Consider the following 8568-nt stretch of genomic DNA (forward strand, 5'->3'; position numbering starts at 1 on the left):
AATTTGATAGGCTGAAAGAACAATAAGGTGCATCACAGAAGATAGCACATTATAGGATAAGAGTTGAAAGAACTAGGGATTTATTTTTTTTATGGTAGTGTGCATCTGTTAATCCCTTATCCTCAATTTATCCCTCCCCACCTTCCCCTTTGGTAACCATAGGTTTGTTTTCTATGTCTGTGAGTCTATTTCTGTTTTGTAAATAAGTTCATTTGTACTCTTTTTTAGATTCCACATATAAGTGATATCATATAATTGTCTTTGTATGACTTACTTCACTTAGTATGATAATCTCTAGGTCCATCCATGTTGCTGCAAATGGCATTATTTCATTCTTTTTTATGGCTGAGTAATATGGCATTGTATATATGTACCACATCTTCTTTATCCATTCATCTTTTGATGAACACTTAGGTTACTTCCATGTCTTGGCTATTGTGAATAGTGGTGCTGTGAACATTGGGGTGCCTGTATCTTTTTGAATTAGACCTTTTGTCTTTTTCCAGATATATGCCCAGGAGTGGGATTGCTGGATCGTATGGTAACTTCAGATCTTGGGATTTTCTGAAGAGAGAAAAGAAACCTTAGAATGGACAAGGTAATGGTCTTCAAATATGGGGGCAGGAAGGGGCTTCATTATGAAAAGGGAATTCTAAAGAGAACTGTAATCAAAGATAACCATGAATATAAGGTTCTAATAAGAAATTACTTCGTTTTTTATAAATTTATTTATTTATTTATTTTTGGCTGTGTTGGGTCTTCGTTTCTGTGCGAGGGCTTTCTCTAGTTGTGGCAAGCGGGGGCCACTCATTTTCCTCTCCCGTTGCGGAGCACAGGCTCCAGACGCGCAGGCTCAGCGGCCATGGCTCACGGACCCAGCCGCTCCACGGCATGTGGGATCTTCCCGGACAGGGGCACGAACCCGTGTCCCCTGCATCGGTAGGCGGACTCTCAACCACTGCGCCACCAGGGAAGCCCGGGGGCCACTCTTCATCGCGGTGCGTGGGCCTCTCACTATTGTGGCCTCTCTTGTTGTGGAGCGCAGGCTCCAGACGCTCAGGCTCAGTAGTTGTGGCTCACGGGCCCAGTTGCTCCACGGCATGTGGGATCTTCCCAGACCAGGGCTCGAACCCGTATCCCCTGCATTGGCAGGCAGACTCTCAACCACTGCGCCACCAGGGAAGCCCTACTTCATTTTTTAAAAAGAAAGGAGTTACTTCATAGCACATGGAGCTGTTAAACAAAAAGTAATCCACTGTCATTTGTTCATTTATTCCACAAATATTTATTGAGCACACCTACTACATTCTAGCGCTGTGCTGGGTACTGAGGATACAGCTGTGAGCAAGACAGTCATGGTCCCTGCCCTCAGAGACAGGCTGAAGCAAAACAAACAATGAAACTAACAAAAAATTACAAGTTTGTATGTCATAAACAATAAAAGGACAAAGGTGAGCAAGAGGAATGCGCCACAAGCAAACAGTCAGGACAAACCTTTCCATGTAGGTGCTGTTTCGTGGAGGCCTAAGGAATGAGGCGCCAGTTTCATAGTCATGGAAAGAGTGTTCCAGGCAACAGCTCTGGGGCAAAGAAACGAGTTTGTGTGTCTGAAAAAACGAAAGAAGGCATTGGGGCTGGAACACAGTGTGTGAGGGGGATAACAATGAGAGAGAAGTTTGGAGACATAGGTAGAAAGCAGAGCTTTGTGGGGAGAATAAGAAGAGTAGATTTAAATCAGAAGGCAATGAGAAGCTGTTAAGAGGCTTAAACAGGGACCAACCTGACTGATTTTTGTTTTTAAAAGAGCCCTCTGGCCACGGTGTGGAGAATAGATAGGAGAGAGGCTGCAGCAGAAGCAGGGAGACCAGTAGAGGCCACTGCAGTGGTCCAGGTGAGAGAAGATGGTGGCTCAGGCTGGAAGGGTGGAAATGGAGAGAGAGAGGGGAGTGAGCAAAGCCAGGACAGCATCCTAGGAGGGGACACGCTCCAGGTCCCCAGAAGAGCTCAGTCAGAGCTGGGACAACCACTCCCTAGTGGGCCTAGGAAGGAATTCATATCTCTTAAATCCCCCTTTAATTCTGCCATTCTACAAAAGACAGAGAAGACCATTCTCTAGTAGGAGGGGGAAGGGTAAGCTGTGATAAAGCGAGAGAGAGGCATGGACATATATACACTACCAAACGTAAAGTGGATAGCTAGTGAGAAGCAGCCGCATAGCACAGGGAGATCAGCTCGGTGCTTTGTGACCGCCTGGAGGGGTGGGATAGGGAGGGTGGGAGGGAGGGAGATGCAAGAGGGAAGAGACATGGGAACATATGTATATGTATAACTGATTCACTTTGTTATAAATCAGAAACTAACACACCATTGTAAAGCAATTATACTCTAAAAAAAAAAAAAGAAGAAAAGAAAAGATAAAGTCTAGTGCAGGAAAAAAAAAAAACAGAGAAGAAATTCAAGAAGAGACGTCGGCATGTGAATAAAGCCCCTTGTGGGTTCAAGACATTGTTCCCATTGATTTACATGCACAGGCCCCATTTTTCTGAAACTTTTAGCCATGAAAGACACTAGGTTGGACCAAATTCCTCCAAAGAGTTAATTACTGGCCTGACCCCAGGAGGGTCAGAATAAAACAGGAGCATGTGGAAGGCATCAAGCTTACAACGTGAACATGAGCAGCTCTAATGGAAGCACTCCATTGCCAGGCACCGTCCCCATCATTCTACAAATTAGGCGGAGCCTCTGGAATCCCAGCTGTGCAGCTGCTGCACAGATGTGTGCTGGGCACTGGGATGAGAGCAGAGAAGGGAGGTTGGAGCATAAAGATTTATCCAAATCAAACTAGGGCTCTTGGTAATTAAGGAAATGACCACCAGTGCTGTCCTGACCGTGTAACCTGGAAGATCTTTTCGAAATGCGATCCTGCCCTCATTCTCATCCCCAAACTTATACTCAGTTTAACACTGCTTTTGAGATGAAGACCAAAATCCCTAGCATGGTCTTTAAGTAAGAGGAGCATATGTCCTGGTTTGCTCAGAATGGTTGGAATTTATGCCTATTCGGGTCATTATCAATAGCCCTTCATCTTACGTTCACAGGTGTTTTGGTCTAGACAAGAAATCCTGGGGTCCCCATACCTATAAGGTCCCATGTGGTCTCTCCACTGCTGGTGTCTCCATCCTCATGTCCTGCCATGCTCTGAGCAGACACCACACTGTACTTCTTTCGGTTCTTCCAATGCTCCATCATCTCTCCTGCTGTAGGAGGTTTACATAAGCTGTCCTCTACCTGGAAAGCGCCTACACTCCCCTCCCCTTCACCAAATCCCTGCCCCTCCTCCTTCAGATCCTTCCTGTCCAGGCACGTTCTCCTTTAGACTATCTTTAGCGCCATGTATGTTCCTCTCCTCCACAGCACTTATCACAGTGGGTCTTATTTTATTTACATTTATTGGGGTGATTCTTTAATTAATGTTCAACTATCTCTCCTATTGCAATCAGGTCAGTGACCATGTCTTTTTGTGCTATTGAAAGTCAAATGCCAAGCAGATTTTGACTGACTGACTGAATCAATGAATAAATAATAAATGAGTTAATGAACAAATTACTGATTACTTTCTGGCTACTCTTGCCCAAACAAAACCAAACAAGTTAAATAACAAAAAATTGTATGTTAATACACTAGGGTAATGGTAAGAGGTGACATGATTAAGATCTCTGTAATATATTTATTGGTCTGTGAGTGTGTGTGTGTGTGTGTGTGTGTGTGTGTGTGTTTTCCAAATAAGTATTGACTTCCACACTGGTCATCTCTTAAAGCTGGACCCTTGTCCCAGAGACATAGCTTAAAATTCAGTGGATTTCTAAAACTCCCCTTTGGAACTTGCCTGAAAAGTCTTAGTAATACTCTATTAAATCTCCTCAATAATGGCAAGACTCCAACCTATGGAGGGAAGTTTTGATTTCTGGAAAAGCCAACTGACGTCTTGTACCAAGTCTGATGAATGAGCGTGGAGACCAAGCCAGACAGGGGTGTTTAGGTCAAAAATGAGGTAAAACTTAATGGGAACCAAATCTCTCGTGTGTCTCCAAAACTGGCTCTAAAGGTAATTCCAAATACTCTCTGAGCCCTTGCACTTGCAGCAAACGTTGAGAAAGGAGACAAGCCTCCAATGGGACTGTTTTGAAAGATAAGTTTAGTTTGGTTATTCAAAAACATTTGTGGAAAATCAACCTCCACAAACAAATTCCTCAGAATGACAATCCCACCTCCCAACAAGGTGGTGCTTTTGAGTTTGTAAAGGGCTTCCCTCTAATTGATCAAGAGACGTCCCTTTCAACAAGTGCCCACTCTAAGAGATTCTGCTATTTTCATTTTGAAGAGCAAGGCAAATGGGGTTGAGGAGGGGGGGAAATGAAATCCAAGCTCTCCTGGGGTCATGAGTCATGAAGGCTTTAATGAAATCTGACACCTCCCAGCACTAAGCATGACTGGAAAAATAAATACCAGCTCCCCGAGACAGCATCACAATGTGTTCCAGCCAAGAGTAGACATCCCTCAGAGCCCACCTGTTTGTGCTTCCTCATCTCAGATCTGCCAGGGCCTGTCCCAGGATTGAGAAACAAAACTCAGCTCTGAAGTTCCATTAGCACCACCAGAATGTTCGCCTAGTGGCTTCTGGGTGGGACAGGAAGGGAAAAAGTATTTTCTGAGCCCCACCTTAACTAGGCAGGAGCCAAGTGCAAGGAGGAGCTTCAGAGCCTAGAGCACTGGATCATGCGATCTGCTTTATGGCCCTTCAAATGCATCAGGAAGAATCAAAAATGAATATGCTGGGAAGTCCTGGGAAGATTGTGTCTTGAGGGCTCTCCATCTTACCGCTCATAACCATCTGGTGTCAAATCTAGTTTCGGTTTCAGAATTTCAGTGCCATAAATTGGTCTAAACATGTTGTGCCTCCTTGCTAGCACTTATAAATTAGCTTTTGATTCCCAATCTAGAGTGTAAAGCATTTCAGCTCTTTGGAGCCCTCTCTCATCTATTGTAAGTGTGAATCAGGAGACGCAAAGACCAAAGAAGCCATCTAAGATTCACAGAAATGCGTTCTTCCCTGTGGTGGCAACAGAAGTTCAAGGGAGCCAAAAACATGGTCTCGTCCTAGGTGGAGGCAACCGAGCCAGAAAGACAACCCAACCTGGAGAAGCCAGAAGTTAGACCAAGATGATAAAGCAAAATCTTAGAAGTAGCATTAATCTGGGAATTGCTCAAAACACTCCAGCTAACCAAAATGCCCTCAAATATCTACTATCAGTGCCATTGACTGAAGGGAACTCTTTTTTCTGGCATTGAGCCTTGGCAACCAATAGAATCAGGGGTGTTTCTCTCTCCCATTTGTTAGATTCATTTTTACCCTGTCCCTTAGAGAGGTCTGCTTCCTTCTGGAATCTATTATAACTGGTGTGACCACAATTTATGGGAGACACATTTGAACATAAAAGTGGCCACTATTAATAATTTTTTTCTGGGAAGTGGGTGTCAACCTGGGACTGTCCCAAGAAATCAAGGACTTGCCTCCCTCCTTGTAACAGATGCATCCTCAGTGGATGACCTCCAAGTTGTTCCACGTTTCCCAGGGAAGGAAAACAAGTAGAATGATACCCCTTTCCGAGCCAAATGAAACCAACTACCATGTGCTCAAGCTGGTGTCTAACATACAACAGGTCGTGAAATCACAAACCACATCACCCATCATGCCTTGACAAACAAGAGAAGACTTGATATTTATCAAGACAGCCAGACGTTTGCCTCCATAAGTAAACATCCGTTGTCCAGAGGCCCAGGGAAAGCCACCACCTCCCCTATGTAGACATCCAAACCCCCATTTCTCCACACCTGCCCCACCCCTAAACCCATCTATTTTCCAAGGAGTGGAACACCTTCCGTGACCATGATGATGGGAAGCATCTGTGGATAAGTGGGTTTAAGGATTTGATGACAGATTTTTCTGATGTTCGTTTAGTTTAAGAAGGTGGTCAGTGCTATAGCAGTGTTTCTCATACTTGAATGTTCATAAGACTCACAGTGTTTTGTGAAAATGCAGATTCAACTGCAGGAAGTCTGAGGCAGGACCTGAGCTACTGCCTTCTAACAGGCTCCCAGGTGATGCTGAGGTAGCTGGCCAATGGCCCACACTGAGTAGAAAAGGTCTGCAGCATTTATTGTAAAGTCTTAACTATATCTTAGATGTCTTTAGTGCTGACGTGAGGGAAAGCATGTCAATGAAATCTGTACCCACAAGGCAACACGGTGGAAGGAAAGGGGGAGAACAGAGGAGAAATAGAGGAGGAAAGAAAGAAGGAAGAGAGGGAAGAGGGAAACAGAAGAGAGGAAAAAAGAAGAGAATTAAAATATACAAAATTAAATTAGGCTAGAGAAGAAGAAATAACTGAGGGTTAAGTGGGTTGCTTTGGCATAAGTGGGAAGAAGCAGCTCGATCCTCATAGCCTATGGCACCAGCAGGCCACAGCTATAAAAATCTCAGCATCTTTTATTTTCACAATTGTTGGCCAATTACTTACACACCTATAGGATAGTGTCCTCTAGTCCAGTGACTTCCAAACTTTCTGATCACAGCTCCCCTGAGAAATACACTTTACGCTGTGACTCACCACACACACACACACACACACTCATTCTACAAATACCTTACAGAATAATACTTACCATTAATATTAGCAAAAGGATATTTCCTATCCAATTCAATGTCATACTCTAACCTATTCATCTTTCAATTGATCAAACTGCAGTCTGATAGAGGGAGACACTTGCCTAAGGTCATAGGGTTGGTTGTGAGCAAGGTGGAGACTAGGACCCAGGCTCCAACCTCACTTTCCATCTATTTCACAGCCACTGTGCCTTGACTGGGTGCACTTGACAACACAAACTCCAGAAATGGATTTCAAGGCAAGTTAGCAAGCTGAGATTTAGGCTATGTGTTAGGATAAGATCTTTTAATATTAACAGTTTCTCTTTTTATTTTATGCTTCATTATCCCCAGGCCTCACCACCTAAGTAATGGTAATCTCCATAATCATTGTCTTCTAGAAGGGATGAGATAGTGCAGAAAAGTAGAACTCGTCTTTAGGTCTCTTCTTGGCTTTAGTATCTAAAAATTTAAGCCAATAAGAGAAGATTTAGAGTTTAGCCAGAAAGGATAACTGTATTTGAAGAGAGATCTCCCAGCCCCCAGCCACAAGTCATGAAAAAGATATCCCAGGTGAGGGTGAGGTAGAGGGATGAGATACAAGAAAGGGTTAATGATATAGGAAGTGTCAGTGGAAGGGTCTGTCTCATCTTTCCTGTGTAGGGTCTCAAGGAGGCATCCAAACTCTAGACACTTTGGAAGGAGACAGGAATATCCCACGACAGAATGACAACAAGACGTGTGCAGGCAGGAGGACCCCTTCCAGCCTTGCCTGTGGCCCAGAGAAGTGTGCAAAAGGTGGAAAATAGCACTGACCCAAAAGGGCAAGGCAGATAGGAAAAAGAATGTCTCAACGATAGTCAACGTGCGTGGAAAACCAGCCAAAAGGCACCAGATGATGTAGGTCCCAGTGCCTTGGTACTTTGTAAGCTCACTCAGAATTTAAGTACAATGTTGAAGAAAGTGGCAGGTCCCCACATTGGCTGAGATTTTGTTTCTACTCCCTATGCTAAGTGATGGCCCAGAAAAAGTTCAATTAGTGAGCAGAAACTAAGAAAGTCTTATTTCTTGAATGCATGAGTTGATGAACCAAGTCTTTTCTTTTTTTCTATTTCTATGATGGCATGTGGATACAGTTTTTTCAAGAAAGAAACACAATAAACAACAGTTACTTCTGAGAAGAGGCTTTGACTTTCACTGAATAAATTTTTATATCATTTGCATTTTCTAAATATGCATAGATCTTAGCTTTGTAGTTTATAAGTTCTTCTGGAGTTAACATAAGCAATAGAAATTATGTATTAAAATTGGAATTTAAAACAAGGATAATATTTATGGAGTATATATAGTCTCAAGAATGCATGAAAAATTCCTAGAAGAATGCACGAGAAACTGTTAGTACCTGTTGAGCCAACAGGTTGGTGGTAGGAAAGAGACACTATTAATGTACGATTTGAATGTGTTTTACATGTTATATATATTTTGTAACATCTTTATAAGAGTATAATTGCTTTACAATGGTGTGTTAGTTTCTGCTCTATAACGAAGTGAATCAGCTATACATATATCCCTATTATTTATTACTTTTCCAAATTAAAAACAATGTGCTCCAACATTGACTTCTTCTTTTGCTGATCTCCCATCATACCACATCTGCACTACACAGATGGGTACCTGTGGTCTTTCATCACTTCAGAGAGCACAAGCTTCTCCAGTTGGATGGTAACAATGTTGAGGATGAATGTCATCTAAGCCCTCTTGGTAGTTCCCACAGCACCAAGCACAAGGATGAGTATACAGTAAGCATTTAATAGCTACTCACTGATGGACTTTTCATCATGGCTTTTATATATGTATTTGTGAAA

The sequence above is a fragment of the Delphinus delphis genome, chromosome 8 (genome assembly GCF_949987515.2).
Source record: "Delphinus delphis chromosome 8, mDelDel1.2, whole genome shotgun sequence".
Taxonomy (NCBI): domain Eukaryota; kingdom Metazoa; phylum Chordata; class Mammalia; order Artiodactyla; family Delphinidae; genus Delphinus; species Delphinus delphis.